General features: G+C 39.8%; 1 non-coding gene across 1 annotated transcript; it reads right to left on the bottom strand.

The window, feature by feature from the left end:
- Nucleotides 1–463: 463 nt before the first annotated feature.
- Nucleotides 464–570, bottom strand: LOC122705949. The gene has a single exon (XR_006344219.1). It is a non-coding gene; the product is annotated as a U6 spliceosomal RNA (small nuclear RNA).
- Nucleotides 571–13,354: the final 12,784 nt, after the last annotated feature.

Below are 13,354 nucleotides of genomic sequence, written 5' to 3'. Positions count from 1 at the left end.
TGGCTTACTTCACTCTGTATAATGGGCTCCAGTTTCATCCATCTCATTAGAACTGATTCAAATGTATTCTTTTTAATGGCTGAGTAATATTCCATTGTGTATATGTACCATAGCTTCCTTATCCATTCATCTGCTGATGGGCATCTAGGTTGCTTCCATGTCCTGCCTATTATAAACAGTGCTGCGATGAACACTAGGGTACACGTGTCTCTTTCAGATCTGGTTTCCTCGGTGTGTATGCCCAGGAGTGGGATTGCTGGGTCATATGGCAGTTCTATTTCCAGTTTTTTAAGGAATCTCCACACTGTTCTCCATAGTGGCTGTACTAGTTTGCACTTCCACCAACAGTGTAAGAGGGTTCCCTTTTCTCCACACCCTCTCCGGCATTTATTGCTTGTAGACTTTTGGATAGCAGCCATTCTGACTGGTGTGTAGTGGCACCTCATTGTGGTTTTGATTTGCAAAAAATATGGAATGCTTCATGAATGTTTGTGTCATCCTTGCACAGGGGCCATGCTAATCTTCTCTGTATTATTCCAATTTTAGTATATGTGCTGCCAAAGCGAGCACTAACAAGGAATTTCTATCCAGCTCAAGTATATATATCTTGAATCTTATGTCTTCCTAGTGTTTTCAAATGAGTCTTTTTCCACTGGGATGGTCAGAGTTCCTTTAAATCATGGATTGGTAAGGATATCACCCTCAAAGTTGGAAGGTAAACTAATTCCCCCTGAGAAAGAGAGGCAATGGATTCGGAATACACTGTTTGCTTGTGTTTGCCCCAGAAATGCCACCATCTGCTGCAGTATTTGGATATGGTATTTAAAAGCTCCAATAGAGCCACTGAGTATGTTTTCTGAAGAGTGAAAGAAATCTCCAGACTCCATGGAAGAGGCATTGGGCAATCAACTCTTTGCCCTCATATCTGGCTTCTTAAGAAATCTCAACTACTTATCTTCAATCTTAATCCTGACACTTCTTGGAGAGATGGATTTAGATGGTTCACTCTACTGAGTATATTACTGGGATATGTTATTTCTATATGTTCCTTGTAATCAGTATTATTCTTAACTGACTTTGTAGTCTTGAGACAATATTTATATCTTGTTCTTCATTTCAAAAATGTATATGAAATGAAGAATGAGATTTCTCCTCAAGAGCAGAATATTTAAGTGTGGAAAAAGGAATGTTTACATCTGGCATTCCTTTCTTTGAATGATGCTCTCAATGTAAGTACATTCAGTGCCTGAAAGTTGATAACATTAAACATCCTCACCACTTCTGTCAACACTGAAGGAAGATCAGGAAATTCTTTCTTTCTTGGCCAGTGATTATTCTCTGTCAGTAAACCACATGGAGGCAGACATTCAGAAGCCACTTCTTTTCCTGAAGTTGCTACATCCTTTCGCATTTACATACCAATATAAATCACATAAAACAAGAATCAACTAAGGAAAAAAAATTCTAATTCTGTAGCCTGGGATTTCAGTAATTAAAAATAGAAAAATTTGTCATGCACTCCTCCTTCATATGAGAATCCTATTTAATTTTTTATATTTAACATCACTATGTTTTATGCAATTCTATTATACACCAGGAATTAACAATTTTTTTTTTTACAACACATGACATGGATATTAGGCAACAGGTAATAGAGTCATTTGCAAAAGTAATTGGTTTCATAGTTCATTCTTATTTATTTCTGAACATTTAATAGACATTATCTTTCTGGTTAAGTTGAACTGTTAAGAAGTTGAAGAAGCTGGTTAAGAAGCTGAAGCTGAACAGTTCTATGAACACCTATAAGACCTTCTAGAACTAACACCACAAAAAGATGTCCTTTTCATCATAGGGGACTGGAATGCAAAAATAGGAAGTCAAGAGACACCTGGAGTAACAAGCAAGTTTGACCTTGGAGTACAAAATGAAGCAGGGCAAAGTCTAAAAGAGTTTTGCCAAGAGAACGCACTGGTCATAGCAAACACCCTTGGCCAACAACACAAGAGAAGACTCTACACATAGATATCACCAGATGATCAATACCAAAATCAGATGGATTATGTTCTTGGCAGCTGAAGATGGAGAAGCTCTATACAGTCAGCAAAAATGAGACTGGGAGCTGACTCAGATCATGAACTCTGAGTTCATGGCTCAGATCATGAACTCCTTCTTGCAAAATTCAGACTAAATTGAAGAAAGTAGGGAAAACCACTTACCATTCAGGTATGACCTAAGTCAAACCCCTTATGATTATATAGTGGAAGTGACAAACAGATTTAAGGGGTTAGATCTGATAGACAGAGTGCCTGAAGAACTATGGATGGAGGTTCGTGACATTGTATAGAAGGCAGTGATCAAGACCACCCCCAAGAAAAAGAAAAGCAAATAGGCAAAATGGTTCTCTGAGGAGGCCTTACAAGTAGCTGAGAAAAGAAGAGAGGTGATGGGCAAAGGAGAAAAGAAAAGATACACCCATCTGAATGCAGAGCTCCAAAGAATAGCAAGGAGAGATAAGAAAGCCTTCCTCAGTGATCAATGCAAAGAAATAGAGGAAAACGATAGAATGGGAAAGACTAGAGATCTCTTCAAGAAAATCAGAGAAACCAAGGGAACACTCCATGCAAAATGGGCACAATAAAGGACAGAAATGGTATGGACCTAACAGAAGCAGAAGATATTTAGAAGGTGTGGCAAGAATACACAGAAGAACTATACGAAAAGCATTTTTATGGATACATCCTACAAAAAGGATAACCACGATGGTGTGATCACTCACCTAGAGCCAGACATCCTGGAATGTGACATCAAGTGAGCCTTAGGAAGCATCACTGCAAACAAAGCTAGTGGAGGCAAAGGAATTCCAGGTGAGCTATTTCATATCCTAAAAGATGATGCTGTTAAAGTGCTGCACTCAATATGCCAGCAAATTTGGAAAACTCAGCAGTGGCCACAGGACTGAAAAATATCAGTTTTCAAAGAAAGGCAATGCCAAAGAATATTAAAGCTTCTGCACAATTGTACTTATCTCACACTCTAGCAAAGTAATACTCAAAGTTCTCCAAGCCAGGCTTCAATAGTACATGAACCGAGAACTTTCAGATATCCAAGCTGGATTTAGAAAAGGCAGAGGAACCAGAGATCAAACTGCCAACATCCTTTGGATCATAGAAAAAGTGAGAGTTACAGAAAAACATCTACCTCTGCTTTATTGACTACGCCAAAGCCTTTGACTGTGTGGATTACAACAAACTGGAAAATTCTTAAAGGGATGGGAATACCAGTCCACCTGACCTGCCTCCTGATAAATCTGTATGCAGGTCAAGAAGCAACAGTTAGAACCAGACATGGAACAACGGACTGGTTCCAAACAGGAAAAGGAGTAGGTCAAGGCTGTATATTTTCACCCTGCTTATTTAAATTATGTGCAGAGTACATGTAAAATGCCGGACTGGATGAAGCATAAGCTGGAATCAAGATTTCTGGGAGAAATATCAATAACCTCAGATAGCCAGGTAACACCACCCTTATGTCAGAAAGAGAAGAAGAACTAAAGAGCCTCTTGTTGAAAGTGAAAGAGGAGAGTGAAAAAGCTGGCTTAAAACTCAACATTCAAAAAATGAAGATCATGGCATCCGGTCTCATCACTTTATGGCAAATAGATAGGGAAACAATGGAAACAGTGATAGACTTTCTTTTTTGGGGCTCCAAAATCACTGCAGATCGTGACTGCAGCCATGAAATTAAAAGACGCTTGCTCCTTGGATGAAAAATAATGTCCAACCTAGACAGCATATTAAAAATCAGAGACATTACTTTGCTGACAAAGGTCCATTTAGTCAAAGCTATGGTTTTTCCAGTAGTCATGTATGGTTGTGAAAGTTGGACTACAAAGAAGGCTGTGTGCCAAAGAATTGATGGTTCTGAACTGTAGTGTTGGAGAAGACTCTTGAGAGTCCCTTGGACCTCAAGGAGATCAAATCATTCAATCCTAAGGGAAACCAATCCTGAATATTCTTTGGAAGGACTGATGCTGAAGCAGAAACTCCAATACTTTGGCCACCTGATGCAAATAGCTGACTCATAGGAAAAGATCTGATGCTGGGAAAGATTGAAGGCAGGAGAAGGGGACAGAGGATGAAATGGTTGGATAGCATCACCAATTCGATGGACATGAGTTTGAGCAAGCTCCAGGAGTTGGTGATGGACAGAGAAGTCTGGCTAGCTTCAGTCCATGGGGTTGCAAAGAGTTGGACAGACTGAGTGACTGAACTGAACTGAACTGATCTTTCTGGTTGGCTTTGTATACTTCTTACCAATAGTGTCAGTTCTATTTATTTTTGCTGTCAGGTATGCAACTGTGAAAGTCATATTTGTACTTTTATTCTCTCTGAGCCTTTAGTGAGTAAGTTAATTTCAAAATGAAGTGTTATTTTGTATCTTTTGTTGGAAAAATTCCATTGATTTTACAGATAAGTTGTTGGGCTTTATTTGAATAATGTTACAAAAGCCTTGACACTTTTATGCCCACTGGGACTCATGACTAAAAATGCAAATGGGAAAAAGGATTCCTAAGTTACTAAAATTAAATGTCTGGAAATTCGCTGTCATTTTTCGTGCTCATACTTTTCTTGCTCAAATTGCTTGTCTAACTCATCACCCTCATAAGTTAACTTTACCAACAGCTTTAATCTTCTATTTGCAAAGTAATTCTGAGTTATATTTTTGTCACTTTTCATCACACTCTTTAAACTTCATGTAAGTCATTAATGCAAATGTGTTTGAGTGTGAACTGAGGCTGAAAGTGAAAGTTTAGTCACTCAGTCATATCTGACTCTTTGTAACCCCATGAACTGTAGCCCACAAGGCTCCTCTGTCTATAGAATTCTCCATGCAAGAACACTGGAGTGGATTGCCACTCCCTTCTCCAGAGGATCTTCCCTACCCAGGGACTGAACCTGGGTCTCTCATACTGCAGGCAGATTCTTTACAGCCTGAACCACCAGGGAGGCTGTAACAACATAATAGTGATGTTATGTCAAGAAGCAACAGCTAGAGCCTCACATGAAACAGCTGACTGATTCAAAATTGGGAAAGGAGTATGACAAGGCTGTATGTTGTCACTCTGCTTATTTAACTTATATGCAAAGTACATCATGTGAAGTGCCGGCCTGGAAGAGTCATAAGCTGAAATCAAGACTGTCAGGCGAAATATCAACAACCTCATATTTGCAGATAATACCACTCTAGTGGCAGAAAACAGAGGAACTAAAGACCCTCTTGATGAGGGTAAAAGAGGAGAGTGAAAATCTAGCTTAAAACTCAACTTTCAAAACATTAATATATGGCATCCAGTCCCATCACTTCAGAGCGAAGACAAGTAAAAAGTAGAAGCAGTGACAGATTTTCTTTTCTTGGGATCCACAATCACTGTGGATGGTTAACACAACCATGAAATTAGAGGATGCTTGCTTCTTGGAAGGAAATATATGATAAACCTAGACAATTAAAAAGCAGAGACATTACTTTGCCAACAAAGGTCTGTGTAGTCAAAGCTATGGTCTTTCTAGTAGTCATGTATGGATGTGAGAGCTGGACTGTAAAAAAATCTGAGGCCAGAAGAATTGATGCTTTCTAATTGCGGTGCTGGAAAAGACTCTTAAGAGTCCCTTGGACAACAAGGAGATCAAACCAGTCAATCCTATAGGAAATCAACCCTAATATTCATTGGCAGGACTGATGATTAAGCTGAAGCTCCAATACTTTGGCTACCTGATGCAAAGTGCCAACTCTCTGGAAAAAACCCTCATGATGGGAAAGATTGAAGGCAAAAGGAGAAGAGGGCAGCAGAGGATAAGATGATTAAACAGTATCACTGACTCAGTGGACATGAACTTCAGCAAACTCCAGAGTGGAGGACAGGGAAGCCTGGTGCGCTGCAGTCCTTGGGGTCACATGGAGTCCTTGGGAGATTCAGACATGACTTGGTGACTGAACAACAATAACAAGAGTGATGTTTAAAAAAAAAAAAAAAACCCATATAAATACTGAGTGTCTACACAAAGACTTATAAATGAATGTTACAGCAACTTTATTTGAAGTAGCCACTGGAAATAATCCAAATGTCCATCGGTGGTCTAATGGAGTAACAAATATAGGTACTTAGCACTAGCCATTTAGCAATAAAAACCACTAATACACACACAATATGGATGAATCTAAAAATCATTATGCTGCAAGAAAGAAGCTAAACAAAAAAGAAATACATGCTATATGATTACATATATATGGAAACATAGAAAATGGAAAGTAACATAAAATGACAGAAAGTAGATCAGTAGTTACCTGGGTATGGGGGCAGAAGGAGAGATGGACTGCAACGGGCCATGAGCACACTTTTGGAGCTGTTAAAAATAAGATCCAGACAAGGCAATTTTGTGTAATGATGTTTGTTTGCATTATTTCAGTTAGCTGCATCATTTTTTTCCTTCAGATAGAAGTTTGTCCATAAAGTTTCTATGACTCAGTTTGATTTTATTTATGTAGTTTTCTTTCCTTTCAAAGGTTATTTTAAAATTTAAGTTCCATTGGTTTAGAATAGCATTTCCTGGCATTTTAGTTGATGTATTAAATTCCAAAGAATAATTAATCACTTAACAAAAACAAACACATTAAACAATTGACAAAAGGTAAAATTTGGGGCACACAACCAAAATTTGATAAACAAATTTCTACTTACTGTGAGAAATGTTTAAGCCCTTAATTTTGTTATTTTTTTCATGTTTTACTGTTTTCTTAAGTTTTGATATTTAAATTTTAAAACTTAATGAAATATAGCTGCCTTATAGTATTATACTAGTTTCTGGAGTATAACATAGTGATTATATGCCATACAAAATTATGTAAAATATTGACTTTTTTCTGCGTTGTACATTACATTCCTGTAACTTATTTATTTTACAATCAGCAGTTTTTACTCTTTGTTACCTTCATCTATTTTTCCCCTTCCCCTAGTACTATCCCCTGTGGTAACCACTAGTTTGTTCTCTTTATCTATGATTGTTTTTGTTTTGTTTGTTCATTTGTTTTGTATTTTAGATTCTACATATAAAAAAATATATACAGTATTTATCATTCTGACTTAGTTCACTAACCAGGTACCCTCCAAGCCCCTTCCACACTGTCACAAATAGCAAAAGTTCATTCTTTTTTTTATGACTGAGTAATATTTCACTTTGTGCATGTATGTGTGTGTGTGTATTTATGTATGTCTACATACCACATCTTTTTATCCATCTGTCAGTGGACATGAGTTAATTCACAGCTTTTTGAGTTACTATTTTTGTTTCCTTTGGATAAATACTCAGTAGTAAAATTGCTGAACTGAATGGTAGTCTATTTTTAATTTTTTGAGGAACCTCCATACTGCTTTCCATAGTGGCTGTATCAATTTACATTCCCACCAACAGTGCATATGGGTTTTTTCTTCACATCCTTGCCCACACTTGTGATTTCTTATCTTGTAGCCATTCTTACAGGTGTGAGATGTTATCTCATTATGGTTTTGATTTGCATTTCCCTGATGATCAGTGATGTTGAGTCTCTTTTCCTGTGCTATTGGCCATCTGTATATCTTCTTTGGAAAAATGCCTATTCAGGTCTTCTGCCCATTTTTTAATTGGGTTGTCTTTTTATATTGAGTTGTACGAGTTCTTTATACATTTTTGGATATTAGCTTCTTATCAGACATACTGTTTGCAAATATATTCTCCCTTTCATTAGGTTGTCTTTTCATTTTTTGATGATTTCCTTTTGTTTGCCAAAGCTTTTCAGTTTGATTAGGTTATATTTGCTTGTTTTTGCTTCTGTTTCCCTTGCCTGAGAAGATAGCTACAAAAATACGTGAGTAATGATGCTTTTGGTTTCCTAAAGGAATCACATCCTTATCAGAAGTTATATGCAGTGCAATCTCAGGATATCACTTAGCATTATCTTGGATGGAGACAAAAAGGATAATAAATCAGGCAAGGATCAGTTCAGAAAATATACATCCACTGGTTTTTCTTTTTTTTAAAAAAAATTATTTATTTGGCTGGCCGGGTCTCAGTTGCAGCATGTGGGATCTTCAGTCTCCATTGCGGTATGTAGACTCTGAGCTGTGGCATGTGGGATCTAGTTCCTGGACCAGGGATCAAACCCAGGCCCCCTGCACTGGGTGTGTGACGTCTTAGCCATTGGACCACCAAGGGAAGTCTCTACTGATTTTTCTAATAAAGGATGTTTAATATAGGGAATTGAGGACTGAAAATGTGAAGGAGGAACACAGAAGTATCATGAAGGTAGCAAATTGAGGAAGCAACCACTGTCCTGGGACTGAGCGAACAAAGGGGAAAGGATGTGGTAAGTAGGATCTGGAAGCTTGGAGGTGGGCCTTGAAGAGCTGAAAACTAGAACCAGAAGGGGTGCTGCCTGGCTCGCTGGAGCAGGCTTCTTGGGAGCTCAGAGGAGGGACCCTCAGAGCCAGGAATTAACACCTGGGGAAGGGGTGCCAGCCAGCAGATACTATCCCTGGAATAAACTGAAGCTGGTTCTGGAAGTGAACACAAAAAAATGGTACTAACTACTGCTGGAGTGATGCTGACAGGACCAGTAAGAAAATAGAAAGAAGCAAATCCCTGCTTCCCCTTCTCATCTTCTAGTGCCCTCTATTGACAGACCCTAATGGCAATACAGCAGGTAAAGCAGAAATGTAGCTTGCAGAGGCTGAGCCCCAGTATCACAAGGCCAAGAATGAGGGGTGACTTTGGAGCTTAGAGCTGAACTAGGTTAACCCAGAAAGTAAACATGCATTTGGTCCCCGCTCCTTTTTGTTAAATCCTAAATACCTGCTCATTGCAGCTAAAAGACTCAACCAAAGGCCTGGGGCCAGAGAAGAAATGAGATCCAGTATTGGCAGGTCTGAAAATGTTTCCATTTTGGTAACTGAAAGCCAAAGGGTCACCCCTTCAGTACCATCAGAAACTCTGTGAGCCTTTATTTGGGTCATGACTGAGCAAGAAAATAGGCTGGGTTCCCAGCTCTTACTTCCAGTGGCTGGAAGATTTCCTGGATGCATTTGCACTTGGGACATGGGGAAGAACAGTCCTACAACCATCCTGACTCCCCCAGAGAATTCAGAGGGACTTACTTCATATTCTAAGTTCTGCATCATTAAATTCTTCTAAAAAGCCAAGGTAGGTAGACAGCATATTAAAAAGCAGCGATATTACTTTGTCAACAAAGGTCCGTCTAGTCAAGGCCATGGTTTTTCCAGTGGTCATGTATGGATGTGAGAGTTGGACTATAAAGAAAGCTGAGTGCAGAGAATTGATGGTCTTGAACTGTGGTATTGGAGAAGACTCTTGAGAGTCCCTTGGACTGCAAGGAGACCCAACCAGTCTATTCTAAAGGAAATCAGTCCTGAATAGTCATTGGAAGGACTAATGCTGAAACTGAAACTCCAATATTTGGCCACCTGATATGAAGAACTGACTCATTTGAAAAGACCCTGATGCTGGGAAAGATTGAGGGCAGGAGGAGAAGGGGACGACAGAGGATGAGATGGTTGGATGGCATCACTGACTCAATGAACATGGGTTTGGGTGAACTCCGGGAGTTGGTGATGGACAGGGAGGCCTGATGTGCTGTGGTTCATGGGGTCGCAAAGAGTCGGACACAACTGAGCAACTGAACTGAACTGAAGTCATCACCCATTCTTCCTTCTCTTCCTTTGTACCCCTTCCCTTTCTTGTTTCTTATTTCTAACCATTTCTTTCCTTTTCCTTGTCTTTTTAAAATTCTCCCCTTTTCTCTTTTTCCCACCCCTTTACTTTCTCTTCCACTACTCACTCTTCCTGGGGGGTGTGGGGTACAGAGTAGTATGACTGAAGGAGTATGAGGAAGGCCAAGCATTAAATCCTTATGACATTTACTTGCTTTATGGTCTTAGTCAAGTTATTTTTCTTTTTCATTTTTCAAAACTGGCAATGACAACACCTAGGTTGTATGTATTTTCTAAGATATACATGAAAGAATGTAAATGTAGGGCCTGATAATCTGTGTTTGATAAATATTTGTTTTCATCTCCCCTTTCTTTATCAAATGCCCCTCTAAGTGTACCTTTAAAAATAACTTAATACTTGGCATATGTCCTCTGAAGGTCCTAGGCTAAGCACTTAGACTTGGATTGAATTCTTTTCCTGCAACACTGAATTAGTTATTTTAAGCTGACCATATTTCACCAAACCCATTCTCTGTCCTAATTATTTGGAAATTGAAGAGGCTTAAAATTCAGCTTGTCAGAATTACTGAGCTGGCATAGTTTGACTAAAATAAGGGAAATTTTAAAGCATAAGGGAAAGAAAGGACAGACAGATTTGGACTTCCCTGGCTGGAATCAGTGGCAGGAATCACTAATGATTCAGATGGAAGGCTCAAGCCCTCAGCTGCCATCCACTCATGTTCTGTGCCAGTATCAGCCGTCAGATACCACTCATGGTCATGTGCAAACTTGCCCTGGAGTTGTAAGGCAGCCATCAAAGGCACAGGAGGGTGGAAATAACATTCTCCTCTGTCCTGAGTGTTAGGATATCTTGCTGGCTATTCACCTTTCAGTCCCTTGGAACTCTTAACGAAAGTAGATGCAGAGTCAGCCAGCCAGCCAGCAAGCTAATTGCCTTCTGGGCCAAGCAACATTGGAGAATTTATAAGTTGTTTTCCTCTGCTATCCACTGAGTGCTGGCCAGGGTGAGCCTAGCCCTGCATCTTGAAATGGTCTTCTCTCCATGGACGAGGTTCAATAAGCTGTCAGCAATCAAGGAAGTCAGTGGTACCTCCACCGGAGAGAGGAGGTCAGGTTCTGGAGTCCCTCATCTTTCCCCTGAGGGAGCACAGGGGTACCTTTGACCATGGCTAACTGAGTGGCCTGAGGTGTTCCTTGCATTCTCAAGAGCCTTGCAGGCATGATAGAGAGAGAGAGAGAGAGAGAGAGAACCTCCAGGAACTGAAGGGGAATTCTCTACTGTGCAGTATCTTTGTGGTTTGAGTCCTGACTCCACAGTGTAGTTTTAGGGAATGCTCATTCTCAGGCTGAGGGGCCATTTCCATGTCGGGACACTTCCTGCTGGTGAGAGAAAGGGTATCACTGGAGGTTATTAGCCAGTACACATAAAAATGAAGTCTCAATATTAGAGGATTCTATTGATTTAAAAACAAGAAAGAATGAAGTAGTAGATTTAGGATTGGTTTGGCAACTCAATAATATCATTAAAACCCAGACCCTTTCCATCATTTTATTCTTTCTTCCTCAGATGTGTCATGTCATGGTTGCAAAATGGCTGCTGCCACAGTGCCAGCCATCATATCTTCACCCAACTGCCTTCATGACAGAAGCTTGAAACCACACTTGTTTGACATTATGCATGCCCCATGGGGAAATCCATTTGATTCAGGTCTGAGAGATATGATTTCCAAGACTCTCCCCCTGTACTTGAAGTATGACAAGATTAATTTCCTGCCAATGCTGTGCTTTGAGTCATAATATCATCTAATATTCATGGAGCACTTATTACCTTCCAAGTTAAACACTTTTATATGAATATTTTCGTCATTCTTCATAACAACTTCATGAGAAAGATAATATTATTATTATCCTCATTTTACATATAAGGAAACGAAAGTTTAGAGCCTTTCAAAAAGTGGGTCTCAATCCATTAGTAGACCATGAACTAGATTGAGTGGGTCATGACTAGCAAATATATATGTGTATATGTATATAACAGAATCAATCAAATAGGTGGTAAGTGCTTCAGTTCAGTCACTCAGTCATGTACGATTCCTTGCGACTTCATGTACTGTAGCACACCAGGCTTCCCTGTCTATCACCAACTCCCAGATCTTACTTAAACTCATGTCCATTGAGTTTGACATGTTAGTAAGTATGAGTCGGTAAGTGCTTAGAACAAATCAAAAATAACTATTGTTTTTACTAAACTTTTGGTTCAATTTATATAAGTGTATGTGTGTTTGTTAGAATACTACATTAAATATGTTTCTTATTGTGAATTGCAGTTTAGAAGCATTTGAAAGCCAATAGTTTTAAGAGTTCAACTAACTTGCCCAAGGTCATGGTATATTATGAAATTGCAATTTGGATCTATGTAGCCTGAGACCAGAACTGGGTCCTCAACCATTTTGCATTGATGACAAGTTAACTTAGAACATGGTGAGCCCAGGATGGGATGAGTGAAGAGTGGGAAGAGAATGGGTGAAAAGCAGCTAGAGAATGGAGGAAGAGCACTGGACATTCAGAACTCTCTTGGTTCCTCTTTTACTGGACCCTTGGGTGCAAAATCTTTAGTAGGGGAAAGGGCCAGTGGCAATCTCTGGACAGTCCCCAATGTGGGGTACCAAGGACTGTAGCAGCCATGGATTCTTGTTCCCCAGAATAGTCTTGGTTAATGCCAGCCATAATTATTAATAGCCACTTTTGCATTCACACATCTCTCCTGCTTGAAGCAAAACATGTATCTGCTTGCTCTATTAATGCTACTCCTGCTTAGATTTTTAGGGCCAGGAGGGATCTAAGTCCAAATCCTGAGTGTTTTGCATGAGGAAAGTAAGACCCAGGAGGTGAAGTGACATGCAAAGGTCACCAAGAAGGTGATGCTGGACCTGCACTAGAGCTCAGACCTCTGGGTCTCAGATTGTGCTTTCCACTAGCATCACTTGTATCCTGACTGTGAGACTTGCAGAAGGTGGTGGGCTGCAGGCAGGAATGGGGCACATGCACCTCTCCCTGGAAGCTCATCTGAAAACCCAGGAGAAGATGTCCTACTTCTTAAGCCTCTCCAGAGGGCTTCCAGGTAGGATGGGATTGTCTCTTGGGAGTGCAGGAAACAGTTTGGAGAGAAGGAGGCTGCACTGCCTCTGGGCTTATTTTTCTAAGTACAAGATGAAACTTTCTTCCAGGCAAACTTTTTTTTTTTTTTAATTTTTTTACAAAAATAATTTGAGACTGTTTTTCAGGGCAGAATATACTGTACAGTCTTTGTGCCCACGGCACCTGTAGGAGGGGGTTGAATTGAAGTTTTGTTCCAAATTCTGAAATTTTATGGTCCATTTAACTGTGCAGCAGAGTTTAATGTTGGCAAATGTTGGTGTTTGTTTTAGTTTCTCAAAGTTGCTAACCATTCTCCCTTTCTTGGAGAGGAGAGCAGGCCTAGGGGGAAAGGCAGGGCCATAATAGAGACAGGGTGACCAGGGTAGGCAGTGTTTAGGTGTCAAGTCTTAATGGACCAGTGGACATTTCTGCTTGATG

The sequence above is a fragment of the Cervus elaphus genome, chromosome 12, assembly GCF_910594005.1.
Source record: "Cervus elaphus chromosome 12, mCerEla1.1, whole genome shotgun sequence".
Taxonomy (NCBI): Eukaryota; Metazoa; Chordata; class Mammalia; order Artiodactyla; family Cervidae; genus Cervus; species Cervus elaphus.
This window is presented reverse-complemented; position numbering and strand designations above follow the sequence as displayed.